This window comes from Chrysochloris asiatica, unplaced genomic scaffold, assembly GCF_000296735.1.
Source record: "Chrysochloris asiatica unplaced genomic scaffold, ChrAsi1.0 scaffold00021, whole genome shotgun sequence".
Taxonomy (NCBI): domain Eukaryota; kingdom Metazoa; phylum Chordata; class Mammalia; order Afrosoricida; family Chrysochloridae; genus Chrysochloris; species Chrysochloris asiatica.
The window spans coordinates 15,066,485-15,083,255 of NW_006408539.1; positions in this window are offsets into that span (position 1 = coordinate 15,066,485).

Below are 16,771 nucleotides of genomic sequence, written 5' to 3' on the forward strand. Positions count from 1 at the left end.
GCAATATATACTCAAATAACACCCAGCTCCTCTGCTAACTGCAATATATACTCACATAACATCCAGCTCCTCTGATAACTGCAATATATACTCACATAACATCCAGCTCCTCTGCTAACCGCAATATATACTCAAATAACACCCAGAATCACTGCTAACCGCAATATATACCCAAATAACACCTAGCACCTCTGCTAACCGCAATATATACTGAAATAACATCCAGAATCTCTGCTAACTGCAATATATACTCACATAACACCCAGCTCCTCTGCTAACTGCAATATATACTCACATAATACCCAGTACCTCTGCTAACCACAATATATACTCACATAACACCCAGTACCTCTGCTAACCCCAAGGTCAGTCGTTCAAATCTACCACGTACTCCGCAGGAGAAAGATGAGGATTTCTGCTCCCATAAAGATTTACAGCCTCGGAAACCCTATGCAGGGTTGCTATGAGTTGGAACTGACTCCATGGCACATCACCACCACCACCTAAATAGCACTGAGGCACAACCTGTGGGAATCCACTTGATAATTGAGGCCATATCCCTGTGGGAGTCATTACGATTTCCACCTACACCCAACTCTGCCTTTCCAGCACAAGCCATATTGAACTATGGTTATAAATGGATTCATACAGAAGATTTGGCCAAAGTGATATATGTCACTTCTGAGCCAAACAAACAAAAAACCTACTGCCAATTGTAGCTCATAGTGACCCTCTCAGTCAGAAGAGAACTGCACCACAGCATTTCCGAGGCTGCCAATCTTTTGGGAAGCAGACTGCTACATCTTTCTCCAGCAGAGAAACTGTGGGTTTGAACTACTGGCATTTTGATTAGCAGCTGAGTGTTTAAGTACTGCACTCTCTAGGCTCCTACTTCTAAGCTAGATAATGTAATCGACTTAGCAAGAACTTCCAGTGTCTCCTCTCCAATGCTGACGTCACCTATCAATTCAGGTCCTTCAAGAACTAGACTGTGTAGGGCCCACCACCTTGAACATGCAACCTGGGGAATATGTGGCGCTGTTGTCTAATGCGGCAGAAGGCAAAGCCATTTGAACTGCAGGGTCGGTGGTTCAAGCTCACCAGCTGCTCCTTGGAAACCCTATACAGGGTCGCTATGGGTCGGAGATCGACTCGATGGCACTTAACAACAAACAAAGGCACTGAAACATGGAGGTTGTTTGTTATTGCAGCATACCCTCACCTGCCCTGCTGATACATTACTATTCAAAAAGCAAGTCTCACCCACCACTGCTTGCTAAATCAGATAATACAGAAGAGAAGAATTTGTTTGGAAATTCAGGTGCAGCAGGATGGAACCATACCTTGAAAAGTAGAAAGTGCTGAGGCTAGACAGGGTCAAACTACTCTGAGAGAAGGAGAGAAAACAGTGGTGGAATTTGACCATTCAAATGGAATTTTGTTCAAGTCTCAGATGAAGAGTATGAAGAGAGAAAAAAAAAAAAAAAAAAAGGCCTCTTTTCTGACTACAGGCCCAGCCATTTACAAAGTAATGAGTTTCCCAATGACAGAGGCATTCAAGTCTGGAGGCTGGATAATCAGATACAGCAGGTATGCCTCTCCCTCCAATAAGTCCAATACCACCCTAGTCCCTCTCTCCAGTTTCCATTGACTGTACCTCAAATAGGGTCTCCACTTCCCCATCACCATGGAAGTGACCTGAAGGTGGTTCACTTTTATGTCATTCTCCCCACCACACCCCTTGGCACCAATCACAGAGTCCACATCTACAAAATGCCTGATAAATATCTGCTGAATGAACTCAGAAGAACTGCGGAAAGGACTAAGGCACTGGGCACAAAGGTTGTACTGATCAAATTTAGTCCAACATCAAGTTGAACACACTAATGAGACATCTGGGCGTGGAGAGACTCCTTAAACACACACACACACACTACAATACTTTATTGTGATTTATCACTGTACACAGTTTAAAAGCACAATGAAGCCCAACTCGTCACTGTGGCTATCTTTGTTCTTCAACATGCATTTACATGTGCTGTCAGCTGTTTTACCATGTGGAATTTTGTGTGTGCGGTATTTATTTTTTCTATTTAAAAAAAAAAAAAAAAAAAAACACCACACCCTTTGTTCCTATTGCATTCTTACATTCCCTCTTATCCCATCACGTGGTTTTCCTTCTAGCTGAGCGACATAGCCCACACCCTGCATGATTGCTGACGTGAAAAAAAAAAAAGAAAAAGAAATCATTTGTCCCAATACCGCTCCTTCTAGCCTGTGGATCAAATCATCAAACCAGATCTTTCCAGAGCACTGGCCTTTGTTTCATCTGAGACTCCGATTGCTCATCTACTTCAAGTGATTCTTGAAATCCTCTGAGTAGACGCAGAAATGTGAGGACCAGTATGTTTATTAAAGTCATCTTTCAAGATAACACTATCAGAGGTGAAGGACATTCTTTCGAGCTGTTTAACTTATTATGCAAGAATTTAGAGAGAGAAAATGGTGAGGAATCTGCCACAGATGCAGTGGGGCAGAGGAGGCAAAGCAAGCTCACACCAGGAGCCTCAGCCCTTGGCTTTTGTGGTCTTCACACAAGGAAAACCTTGGTGGTATTTCCATCACCATTCTTATTCCCATTCGTGAGAGAGACTCTGACCTTCCGAAGAAAATGTCAATGCTGGTGCCCTGATATGTTTCAAGGTTATGTGTTCACTGAGCTCCATTAAGATAACCCTAGGTCTAGTTAAGTTGACATTAAAAAAAAAAAAAAAGCAATCCTTGGAAAGAAAAGAACAGGATTGTTGTAAAAGAACCAACAATCTAAAGATAAAATGCAGGATAGGAGCCTAATGGTTCATAGCTTTATCAATGGAAACTTAACTAAAGCTCTGTTCAGCCTCTTCAGGCTACAGTAACTCTCCTTCCAACCTCCCAGTAACTTCTGCTAGCAAGCCTCTCTTCAGACAGTAAACACTATTACAGTGAGGGGGATGGAGAAAAGAGATGATCTCAGAAGAAGGTCACTACATTTGAGCAGCACCTTGATTGAGCACTGATCAAATTGATCATCCACCTTAAAATGATGTCTTTTCAGTAAACGATGTCCCATCTATAACCGCATGCCAAAATATATTATCACAGATAAGAAAGCAGGTATAGATCCAAACGCACATTCAGATATCACTGCCTTTGCATTGATGATATCAGAATTCCCAGGAGGAATTTATACAACACCCCCACCCCCCGCGCCCCGCAGGCACCCTGCCCCCACTGACTTCCTCAAAAGGAAGGTTTCAAGTCATTCGCAATTTCTTTCTCAGAACCTGGAGTTTCAGCAGTCCCCAACCCTCCTTTACACACAGACTGGAATCTAAGCAGACGCCACCCGAGCGGCCCGGTGCAAGTACTGTTTGCACAAATGACCCGGTGACTCCCAGGCGGCTACCCAGATTATTAGGGGTTACCTGGATCTGTCTGGGAGCCCCTTTTCACCTCTTTCTGAGTGATGACATCAAATGGAAATGGAATGCGTTTGGGAGGCAAAAGGCTGAAACGCAGGATACACAATTGAGATTGAGCTTTGTTCAGCCTGCAGTGGGGCACAGGCAGTAAGAGTTAGACACGCGCAGCAGACAAGGAAACCCAGGCAGGCTCCTGGCTGACCGGCAGCGGGGCACTGGGGAGTCTGAGCGGGCCGCGGGGGCCAGAGGGCCGGCGGCCGAGCCGGGGGCGGAACACTTCCGAATTGTCTCCCGCGGACAGCCACCTCCCCCTCCTCCGCAGTGTCCCCCGCCCCTCCGATGGAAAGAAGCCTTCAACCAGCAACTGTAATCCCGCAAAAAGGAAGCAAGCGGAGAATGTGGCGGATCACGTCGTGGGGCACGTAAACACCAGCGAGGAGAGCCTGGTTAGGTGGGAATGCGGGGACCCTGGTCCCCCACCCGAAGACACGCCGGCGCAGCATTCGCCAGCATCCCTCTCTCCTTTGCCCCTATCTTCTGGCTCCTCAAGTCCCCATCACTCCGTTCGGCCAACGTCTCTACTCTTTCGCAAACCTTAGGCGCGCCCCCACCCCACCCCCACCCGGATGGGACACGGGGACCGCCGCTGCTCCAGCAGCGCCCCACCATTCCAGCCTGCTTTGTCCTGCCCTGCCCTGCCCGGAGCAAGCGCCCCAGGAGCGCGTGGCCTCACAAAGACCCCCAACATCTGGGCCGCCACTGCGTCCCTTCCTCCCAGAGGGTCCTGGGCTGTGAAGGGGCGAGCGGGCCACTTCTGAGGGCCGGGAGGCGTGCAAGCAGGGCCGAGAGAGGACGCTCGGGGGGTTCAGGTGGGGGCACGCGGCGCGGGCTACCCGGGCCAGAGCTCCAAGGGGCATCTGAGGACTCGGCGACGGGCCAGCAGCTAACTCTGGGGCTCTGGGGGGACACAACTCAAGGGACCGGCGCCCTGGGACCCGCCACCCCATCCACAGTCCTGAAGAGACCCCAATAAAGCCGGAGGTAGCTCCTTGTCCCATTGGGTTCTGGTGGAGCCGCCCTGGGGGCGCAGACATCCCCCTCGCTCTCGGTCGCGACCTCTGAGGGGCAGCGCCGCGAAACAAACCGAAACTCACTGACCTGTCCCCGCGGCAGCGTGACAGAGCCGTGGGGCCCGGCGCCCCGAGTCCAAATGCGAGCTGTCGGCCTGCAGCCCCGCTCGGGCCGGCCGCGGCCAGCGCCGCCACCTGCCTGCCGCGCTCCGGGGACCCGCTGCCTGCGCTCGGCAGCCAGCCGGAGCGTCTGTGTCACCGCCGAGCCCAGCACCGAGGGGCGCGGGCGGAGGCTGGCCGGGCTCCCGGCCCCGCCCTCCCGGGGCTCCACCTCCCAGCCCCCCCCAACCCCCACCCCCGCCAGCCCGGGCTGTCAGTCTGTGGGTCCCAAAGAGCCGAGCCCGCCTGTTCTGGGCCTGGACCTCGTCGCTTGGGAGTCGAACCTGCGCTGGAACCAGGTGTGAAAGGAGGCTGGGGGGCGGGGCTTGGGGGTTCCGAGGTCGGCTGGGACCCAGGTCGTGCCAAGGCCTTAGCGAGGGAGGCGTTTAGATGGCTGTGTTTCCAGAAATGGCCCTGGGGCCGCATCACCGCAGACTTTGGGGCAGACCCTCAGGGTTCACACGGTGCGGCCAGGGCGGGGTCCTGCGTTAGAGGAAGAAGGATGCACCCAAAGAAGCCAGAAGGAACGCCCCCTTCTAACCTGCTCCCTCCGATGGAGTTAACTGCAGAAGAGAATGAAGAAGACAGGTCGTTAGTAAAGTCTGGTGACCGTGGAGTCTGGTGCCTTTTAAAGGATTCCTATGCAGAGTGTAAACCTGTTACCTCTATTCTGTGTCTGCTTTTTCTTAGGCCTTTAAGACGAGAGCGTTCAACCCAGTGATCCTTAAGTGACCCAGCGCAGCATGGAATCGAACTCTTAGATCCAACCCAAACCACACCCGTTGCTATGGAGTGGAAGACAACTCATAGCGATCCTGCTGACAGTGTAGAACTATACGGTTTCCAATGCTGCGCTATAGAATAAGCCCAGGATCTCAAGGTCGGCGGTTCAAACTTACCAGCCTCCTCGGAAACCCTATACAGGGTCGCTATGAGTCAGAACTGACTTGACGGCACTTAACAATAACAAACAATCTTTGTGGAAGCACACAGTCCCATCTTTCTTCTGTGGAACAGCTGGTAGGTTTGAATCACAGACTTCTAGGTTACCTGCGGAGAACTTAACCACACACAGCACCACCAGGTCAAGAATTCCCAGTCTGCTTCTGCGGCAGCTCATTGCAATGGTCTGCCAAGATAATGAAAAGAAAAGGAAACCCTATGAACCCCAGGGGCTCTCAATGACCTACGAAGCTTAAGAGTGTACTCAACTGAACCTTCATGTCTTATCCCATAATACAACCTGTTGGTAATATTCCCAAATATACTGTCACTAAACATGTACAGAAAATCATCACAGGTGATAGATCAAGCTTCATGAATGGCAGCCTCTTCTTTGGGACCCTGTTAAAGGTATCCACCTGCCCTAATCTTCTATCTTGGTCCCTTTGTTTCCATTGCACAACCTGGTGGATGGGAGTGAATGCTGTCTCCAAACTATGAATGTGTAAAAAGCTTATGGTAATTTTGCAGGGGATACTTCAAGATTCTCTATTTCAGCCTCAACTTTAGGGCAAGAAAACAAAAATATTTTTTTCTTTTAATGAGACGCTCATGGCATCATTCAAAATTGATGTTGGTCAGGAACTTGGCATAAAGGAAGTGAGTTCTAACGCCCACCATCTTACTAGGAAAGTTTAGCCTAGAAATATTATGATTATACAAAAGAGTGACTTTAAAGACTATTTTTAAGAAGCTAATTTCAGAGATTAGTAATTATTCCAAATGTTTAAAAGCTTTCCAACTGCTTTCGAAGCACTTCTTCAGGGGACTCCAGCAGCAACTTGGTGTGGGGTAACGCTCCCATACTTAGCCCCTCATTTCTATTGGCTGGTGTTTTATTCACATTGCATCCTGGGTGGTCTGCCTTCTGTCCTGTCTCATAAAGCTGTCACACAGAGCAGGTTAATTAACTGGGGCAGACTGGGATAGGCCAGTTCTTAAAACCCGCTGGGGGTCAGCACTGGGACTTGTAGGAACACTTTGAGTCAGTGCAACTCTGTACCCTCTTGAGTGAGGTTGTTCCAGGAGCAGTTCCAACGGCTAAGACCGAGTGATGTTTAGAGATACAAGATTGTTGTTACTGTTGTTGTTGTTAAGTGCTATCAAGTTGGTTCAGACCCATAGCAACCCTCTATAGGGCTTCCGAGAAGCGGCTGGTGAGCTTGAACCGCTGACCTTGTGGTTCAAGTCAACCTTGCAGTCCAGTGCATTAACCCACAGTGCTACACCAGGACTTCAGAAATACAAGTGGCCCCAAGTTGGTCACCATATCCAGGGACTGAGACGTTCACCCTATGAAAGAATGAAATGTTGTTGTGAGGTGCCATCGAGTTGGTACCAACTCATAGCGACCCTATATGCACAACAAAACGAAACACTGCCCGGTCCTGGGCCAACCTCACGATTGTTGCCACACTTGAAAGAATGCCATAAGACAACCTAACGCTTTGCTTAGGAGGAAAAAAGTAAAGTAATGAGAAGGAAGTAATGAAGTCTGTGTCCTGGGGAAGGGTTGGTAGTTGGGGGGCTCCTCACTGAGAAGGTCCCTTTTGAGAAGACCTGGAGGAAATGAAGGAGCAACAAACCACTAAGTAGGGAAGGAACACCCCTGTTATCTGGAGAGAGTACTAGAGGGGGGAATCTGTACTTACCCAGGGTCAAAGGTCCAGATACTGGAACTGGGTCACAGGGTCTGTCAGACCAACGACAATGGCTGGTGCTGAGTCACCTGAGGTGGCTCAGATCAGGGCGGAGATAAGTTCTGATTCATCTTTGTACCCGAAGCATCACTCGCTCATACGTGCGTCCAATAAATTTTTATGGAACAGAGCCCTTTAGCCCCAGGAGCCTGGGGTGGGCTGAGAGGACCATTGTGTTTCCACCCTAGGCTATGATGGTCTCATTTCTCTTTTTGTGGCTGTCTTACTAGATCCTGTGATGTTGAGGGCAGGGATCATCTTTCAACACTGTACCCTCAGCACCTCTCATGCTAAGAGAGGCTGGAAACAGGAAGGAAGAGACAAGAGAAATGGACCAGGGAAACTAGAAAACCCTGCTCAGTGCTAAAGACCCCAGCCAGATCTTCATCCGGCCCCATAACACAGATGTGTTTTCTGTTGAACATGTCTGGGTTTGAAATGTTAAAACTGCGTCTTGAAGCCAAATTATGGTGATAGTTGTACAACTCAGTAAATCTATGTCAGAAGCACTGAATTCTACCCTTTAACCAGTGGATTTTGTGATATATAGATTATACGTCAATGAAGTGGAGGCCATTTTTAGGCCATGTTCACATGCTGTCAGTGATAGAGGCATATTTAACCAAGCACATTATCATCCTTCTTAATAGATGTTTAAACAAAATTTATTTGCAAATTTACTTTTCCCTTATGTGGTATTAGCCACTTTAAAGTACATATTGCCAGTTTCCATAGTCTAAGGTAGTTTACTAATAATGAATTGCTAAAGGTAGTATCCATTTCAAAACTGGTTTTTATTTTGGGGACCCACATAAATTAGTCCTAACAGACTTATTATTCTAGTAACTTGTTCTGAGTGACAGAGGTACTATGTATTTAACACATTGTCCAATCTCTTATCTATTTAGAACCAGGTCCAACCTAAGGAAAATGAGGTCTCATCCAGAACAAAATGCTGAAGTATTCTAGAAACCCCACAAGACTGTCTGTGTGTGTGGTTAAATATATGTGTATATACAGAAAGAGAGAGAATCCTGGTGTGGCACTGTGGGATAAAATACTGGACAGCAAGGTCAGTTTGAACCACAAGGTCAGCAGTTCAAACTTACTAAGTGCTCTTTGGAAACAAGGTTGCTATGACTCGACAGCAAAATACATTGTTGTTAAAGTGCCATCCAGTCAGTTCTGACCCACAGAGATCCTGTACAGGGTTTCTGAGAAGTGCCTATATAGATATATAGAGAGAGAAATGGAGAGAGATTTATATAGATTGACATTGTTGTTAATGCTATCAAATCAGTTTCAACTCATAGCCACCCTGTATAGGGTTTCTGAGGTGCAGCTGGTGAGTTTGAACCACTTACCTTGCAGTCCAATGCTTATCCTACAGTGCCACACAGTCGGTTCTGACTTCTGGTGACCCTGTGTGTTGTTGTTGTTGTTAAGTACCGTGGAGTTGGTTCCGACTCATAGTGACCCTGTACGGGGTTTTGAGGTTGTAAATCTTTACAGAAGTAGAAAGCCTCATCTTCTGCAGAATGGCTGGCAGTTTCAAACTGCTGACCTTGAGATCAGCAGTCTGACTTGTAACCACTATGCTACCAGAGCTCCTTGGAAATCCTTGGTGACCACTTATAAACTTTTATCTCTATTTATTTACCTTCTCTAGATATTTCATATACAAAGAGTCTTCCAAAAGTCCATGGATAAATGCCATTCTCTTTTAATTTCATTTTCCAGGTACTATTTGAAGACCCCTTGAAAGTATTATCATAAAGTATTTGTCTTTTTGTGTTTGTCTGAGCACACTCAGCACAATGTTTTTGGTGTTCATACATGTTGTAGCATGTGTTCTATAGAATTTTAAGAGGCTTAGACTGTGGATCATGACAAGCTGTGGACAACATTGCAAAGAATGGGTATTCCAGAAAACTTAATTGTGTTCATAAAGAAACTGTACATAGGCCAAGAGGCAGTCATTTGAACAGAACAAGGGGACACTGAGAGCTTTAAAATCAGGAAAGGTGTGTGCCAGGGTTGTATTCTTTCACCATATTTATTCTAAATGCATGTTAAGCAAATAATTCAAGAAGCCAGATTATCTGAAGAAGAACATGGCATCGGGGCTAGAGGAAGACGCACTAACAACCTGTAATATGCAGATGATACAACCTTGCTTGCTGAAAGCGAAGAGGACTTAAAATACTTACTGATGAAGATTAAAGACCACAGCCTTCAGTATGGGTTGCACCTCAATGTAAAGAAAACAAAAATCCTCAAAACTAGACCAATAAATGACACCATGATAAATAGAGAAAGGATTGTTAAAGACTTCATTTTGCTTGGATCGACTATCAACACTCATGGAAGCAGCAGTCAAGCAATCAAAGATGTATTGTATTAGGCAAATCTACTGCACAGTACTTCCTTTAAGGTTCAAGAACAAAGATGTTAGTTTGAGGACTAAGGTGTGCCTGAATCAACCCATGGTATTTTCAACAACAACATATGCATATAAAAGTTGAACAATAAATAAGGAAGCCCATAAAAAAATTGATGCATTTGAGTTATGGTATTGGAGAAGAATATTAGAAGTACCATGGTCTTCCAGAAGAACTAACAGATTTGTGTTGGAATAAATACAGCCAGAATGCCCTTTAGTAGCCAGTATGGCAAGATTTCACCTCTCATACTTTGGACCAGTTCCTGGTAAAGGACATCATGGTTGGTAAACTGGAGGGTCTGCAAAAAAGAGGAAGTCTCCCAATGAGATGGATTGGCACAGTGAAAGCAACCATGGGCTCAAGCATAACAACAATTGTGAGGAGGGTGCAGGGCCAGACAGTGTTTTATTCTGTTGTGAATAAGGTCACGATGAATCTAACAAAGACAGCAACATAACCAAATTGCTTTTTTAACAGTGGAGATAGATTGACCACAGCCATCTTTTACCTTACATGTACATCACACATTCTAAAGTAGCTGGTTAGAATCATGTGGACCTAGTCAGAAATGTAGGCATGGGCAACTCCTCATCTGGATAATGGTAGTCACCAATCAGTATGGCCATCCTGGTGTGTTCTGGCTGCATGTCAGACTAGAACGCCAAAGGCCTCTGGACCTCCTTCTCAGCAACAGCTATGTGTTGTTTTCTCATCAAGTTTGCACATTTGGGGGTGAGTATTCATATCCATCAGTAAATTGCTGAGGTCTGTGCTATAGGTATGGTGGCGGGAAATCATTATAAACTGAGCTCCCTTCCTTGTACAATTGCCTAATCAATTGAACTGACCACATTTTGATTACTCAGGAAGGAATTTATAGCCCTTACCTAAATTATCCTTCCTCCTCTCATTCTCCAGGTGTTCCCTTACCTTCTTATTCACCTATCCAACTGCTACTGCCCTCCCCACCTTTCCTTTCCATCAGATGTCAGGTTCCTAGCATGTAGGTGGCTCTTCCCCAATTTAATGACAAAACTTACTGTACTTGCTGACCAAGAATGGAACAACCTTGAGACAGAAGTTAAGGAACAAAAGAACAAGGAGGTCCCACCACCATTTTTTAAGGTCTAGGTCAAGAATCCAATGCCCAGCTGGTCCCCGGAAGCTGGCTGCAGGCTCTCCAGGAGACATTCTTCCATACTCCATCCCTAACCTGCATCTCAGCCAAGAGGGTCTTGTCCGGCAGCGCCTGCCTCAAGACCAGACTGGCTTCACCCAATCATTTCTCCCCACTGTCTCCACTCTCAGCACAACCTACTCTAATAATTAATTTAAAGTCTAAGGAGCCAAACCTTTAAATTCTGTTGCTTCTTGAGCTAGAGGATCAAGTCAGGGCACCCTCTAGTGGTCAGGAGCAGAGGTGACAATGTCTGGCCATCACCCTTGTAGAAGACTGCATGAGGGAGGCAGTGTATCTCCATATAGCCAAGAGACTTCACATATATTCCAACTCTCTTTGCTTGAATGTCTTCCCTTCCTTCTCAGGGGATGGAGTGGGGTGGGAGAGAGGATGGTGTCAAACTCCCCCCATTTGACTCACAACCTCTTCATAACTCCTCTTCCACATGTCCACAGCAGTTTGGCACACCTACATGTTTGACATTTAAAGAACACCCATTATTCTACCATAGGAAATGTCAGGATATCAACTATGATGAAATGAATAAATTAAAATCATATCCTTTTTATTGTTGTTGTTAAGTGCCGTTGAGTCAGTTGTGACTCAGAGCAAGCCTGTGTAGCACAGGTGGGGAACATCTGACCCGTGGGCCATATGTTGTTGTTGTTAAAGTGCTGTCCAATGGGGAGTATGAACTGCCAACCTTATGGTTTAAAACAACCTTTAGGTTGAGTGCTTATCCTATGGCACCACACCAGCCATCACATTGTTGTTGTTAAGTGCTTTTGAGTCAATTCCAACCCATAGCGACCCGTACAAATTTTCTAAGGCTATAAATCTTTACAGGAGCGGAAAGCCTCATCTTTCTCCCGAGGAACAGCTGGTAGTTTCGAACTGCTGACCTTGCGGTTCGCAGCCCGATTCATAACCACGAAGCTACCAGAGCTCCATTACATTATTGTTGTTGTAAAGTGCCATCGAGTCAGTTCCGATCCATAGCAACCCTGTATAGGGTTTCCGAGGAGCAGCTGGTGAGCTTGAACTTGCAGTTCAAACGGCTTTACAGTCTGGCTCATTAACCATCACATTGCTGTTGTTGTTATGTGCCGTGGAGTCGGTTCCAACTCATAGCGACCCTGTACAGGGTTTCTAAGGCTGTAAATCTTCACATTAGGGGTGAATTAATTAAATGTTTGACCAAATACAACGGTCTAATTTTTAAATTGGTCATTTTGTACAGCCCATGAATGCTGTTATAAATTTTGGCAAAAAAAAAGGTTACCCACTCCTGCTGTCTAGGGTTTCCAAGGTTGTAAATCTTTGTGGGAGCAGAAAGCCTCATCTTTCTTACGCAGAGTGGCTGTTGGCTTTGAGCCACTCACCTTGTGGTTCTCAGTCCAGAGCTTATCCTCTAGAGTCACTGTGCTCCTTATATTGTTGTTAAATGCTGCCGAGTGGATGCCGACTCAGAGCAACACTGTTTAAGGTTTCTGAGGAGTGACTGGTGAGTTTAAACCACTGACGTTGCAGTCGAGTGCTTATCCTGCAGCTCCACACCTCATCTTTCTCCCGCGGAATAGCTGGTAGTTTCGAACTGCTGACCGTGAGATTAGCAGCCCGATTCGTAACCACTACGCTACCAGAGCTCCTTCCAGAACTCCTTTAGTAGACAGTTATTGAAGCTGTGGACCAGATCATATTGCTCATCATTTCCTGTACGATATCCTAAGACCTCACAAGAACCTCAGTAGTAATATTATCTTCTCCATTTTACAGATGAGGAAACTGATGCCTGGGCTATTGAAGCAACTTGCCCAACATGATAGGATCAGTCAATGGCAGACATGACCTTGGCCCATCTGATTGAACCCTAAACATTTCTCTTCCACAGCTGCACTAAGATTCCTGCCATAGGCCTCAAGACCCATGTCATTCAGCCTGCTTTGGTTTAAAATGCATCTCAGTCTCCTCCAAACCTTTCCTATTTTGGCTGAGGCCCAGCAACTGTCTTTAGAGGCTGGCATCGTGACTCCTAGTCTTATAGGGCTCCACATTGCCCCCAAGATTTTGACTGAATTTGCGGTCTCCTGTCCTCACTCTCACACTTCTGTTGTCCCTTTTTGTATGCAGTTATATGGCCTACACTGATACTGTCACTTCCCACAGATTTGGTATTTTCAAATCTTTCAAGGGCATCTATGTCTCTGCCTCAGACCCTGACCTTCTCTGCCTGAGAAGCTCACTCACTTTCCCCGAGTCAGAGCCACTTTGACCTTCTTTGCAGTCTTCTCACCCATTGGTCATTCTTTCCTTTAATACTTACTGCATTCTGCCGTATATCATAGTTAACCTCTCACATATCCATGAGATCAGTAGACACCTAAAGACCCAAACTGTTACTTCATCTCACCTCCCTCCACACTCACACCCACAGTCTTGCATAGTAAAGTGTTCATGTCCTGCACACAGCCAGTGCTTAATTCATGTTCATCTGAAATGACCACTCAGAGATTTCTGTGTTCTCTTACAAGGTCATGTCTCCCTCTTCGCTCTCAGGGAAATCTCTCTTAGTTGTTTCTTCACAAATCTTACACCCCAGTTCCTGCAGCTCAGTCAGAATAGGATTTAGGGTGACTTTCACATCTATTGAAAATGCAAATGTGGAGGAGAGAGGGTGTGGTGGGGGAAGGGAGGGGGTGTTAAAGACTTATGTCATGACATGCGAATTCTCTCTCACTCTGGCCTTTACAGGAATATGGACTTCCCAGTATAGATCCAGACCTCAGGGACCTCTAGCTTAGGACCCCTGGTCACATAGCATCGCATCCCGCAACCTATGGTAGTATATATGCTGTTGTTGTTAAATGCCCTCGAGTTAGTTCTGACTCCTAGCAACCCTGAATAGTGTGCTTTAGGATAAGCACTGGACTGCTAACTGAAAGTTTGGTGGTTCAAACTCACTAGTTTGTCACTTGTCCTAAAGCACTACACCAGGTCTCCAGGGACATATCTGTTGGTGTTGTTATGTGCCATCAAGTCAGTTCTGACTCATAACGATGCTGTATAGGGGTTTCCAAGGAGTGGCTGGTGGGTTTGAACCATTGGCCTTGCAGTTAGCAGTCCAGTGCTTATCCTACAGCACCACATCAGGGCTCCAGTATTATTGTTGTTGTGTGCTGTTGAGTCCGTTCCAACTCACAGTAACCCTATGGAGGATTTCTGAGGAGCAGCTGGTAACTTTGAACTACCGACCTTGCAGTTACAGTGCCACACCAGGACTCTGGTGGCATATGTGCTGTTGTTGTGTGCCATGAAGTTAGTTCCAACTCATAGCGAACCTGTATAGGGTTTCCAAGGTGCAGCTGGTGCATTTGAACCACTGACCTTATGGTTGGCAGTCCAGTGCTTATCTGGTGGCATATCTGTGGTGGTGGTGGTGGTATGCCTTGGAGTTGGTTCTGACTCATAGCGACCCTGTACAGTGTTTCCGAGGCTGTAAATCTTTATGGAAGCAGGAAGCCTCACCTTTCTCTCATGGAACCACTGGTAGTTTTGAACTGCTGACATTGAGATTAGCAGCCAGACTCATAACCAGTACGCTTCCAGAGCTCCTTGGTGGCATATCTAGGTGTCATTATTTCCTGGCTGCTTCCCTGCATGGATAAACTAAAGAAGGTGACCGGGCTATTATGCAGGTACACATTTGGAAGAAACAAAATAGTCATGATCATCTGACTCTGGAAGCCTGCATTTCATATGTCAGTAACAAGATCATACTCGATGCGGTCTTGTGTATAAAGCAGTACACTAGGTGCCTGGCATTCTCCAGACAGCCCATGGCATATTCAGTCATGTTTCGTCAACACCATAACTCCAATGCGTCAATTCTTCTCCAGTCTTCCTTTTACATTGTCTGGCTTTAACAAGCATATGAGGCAATTGAAGGTACCAGGACTTGGGTCAAGCACACCTTTGTCCACACAGCAACCGCTTTGCTTTTTAACCATGGACTCCCAGGAGAATGAACAGCTCTGTCTTGGAAGAGGTACAGTCAGAATGTGCCTTATTGAGAAGGGCTAATCTTTGGAGAAGGACATGATGCTTGGATGGAACTCAGTGATAAAAAGGAAGACCCTCAATAAAATGGAATGGCACAGTGGCTGCGTCAGTGGGATCTAACAGCAAGGATTGTGAGGATGGAGGATTGTGTTCTGCTGTCTACTAAGTCAGAACCAGTCAGAACCGACGTGTTCTTATTCTTGTTAACTGCCATCAAGTCAGTTTCAACTCATAGCCACCCTGTATAGAGTTTCCGAGGAGCAGCTGGAGGGTTTGAACCACCGACTTTGTGGTTAGCAGTCCAGTGCTTATCCTACTGCACCATACCAGAACTCCAGAACCGACTTGACAGCACCTAAAAACAGCAGGTGCTTTGCAAATATTATCTCCCTTTTTCCTTAAAGCATCCAATTAAGGGAGCTATTCTGGTGAGCAGTTCATCGCTTTGGATATCAAGACTCAGAGATATTGATGGGGATGGCTCAGGATCATACTTCTAGTAAGATTGCAGGCTTTGTTGTGATCTATTGGTTACCTTTAAAAATATCCACCTTACTCTTCTTCCATGTGAATGGATTTCTTCTTTTTCCCGCCATTCTTCATGACTTAGACAAATCCTGACTACGCGTGTATTTTCTGAAAGATAATTCAAACACTACTGCAACAGTACATTCACAGGGAACTGCCCAAAGTTCAAACCAGATTCAGACAAGGACATGGAATGAGGGCTATCATTGCTGACCTCAGATGGATCTTGGCTGAAAGCAAAAAATACCGGAAAAATGTTTACCTGTATTTTATTGACTGTGCAAAGATTTTCAACTATGTGGACCATGACAAGCTATGGATAACATTGCAAAGAATGGGTATTCCAGAAAAGTTCATTGTGTTCATGTGAAAGCTGTATGTAGACCAAGAGGCAGTTGTTCAACCAGAGCAAGAGAACGTGGAGTGGTTTAAAATCAGGAAAGTTGTGCACCAGTGTTGTATTGTTTCACCATACTAATTCAGTCTGTGTGCTAAACAAAAAATTAGAGAAGCTGGATAATATGAAGAAGAACGTGGCATTAGGATTAGAGGAAGCCTCACTAACAATATGCGATGTGCAGATGATATAACCTTGCTTGCTGAAAGTGAAGAGGACTTAAAATACTTACTGATGAAGATTAAATACCATAGCCTTCCGTATGGGTTCCACCTCAATGTAAAGAAAACAAAAATCCTCACCACAAGATCAATAAATAACATCATGATAAATAGAGAAAAGATTGAAGTTGTCAAAGACTTCATTTTTCTTAGATCCACTATCAACAATCATGGAAGCAGCAGTCAAGAAATCAAATAACATATTGCATTAGGCAAATTTGCTGCACAGTCTTCTTTAAAGTGTTCAGGAGCAAAGAACCCAGTTTGAGGATTAAGGTGCACCTGACCCAAACCATGGTATTTTCAATAACCTCACATGCATGTGAAAGCTGGACAACAAATAAGGAAGCCAATAGAACAATTGATGCATTTGAGTTAGGTGTTGGAGAAGAATACTAAAAATACTATGGACTGCCAGAAGAATAAACAAATCTGTGTTCGAAGAAGTACAGCCAGAATGCTTCTTAGAAGCCAGGATGGCCAGACTTCATCTCTCATACTTTAGACATATTATCAGGAGGGATCAGTCCCTGAAGAAGGACATCAT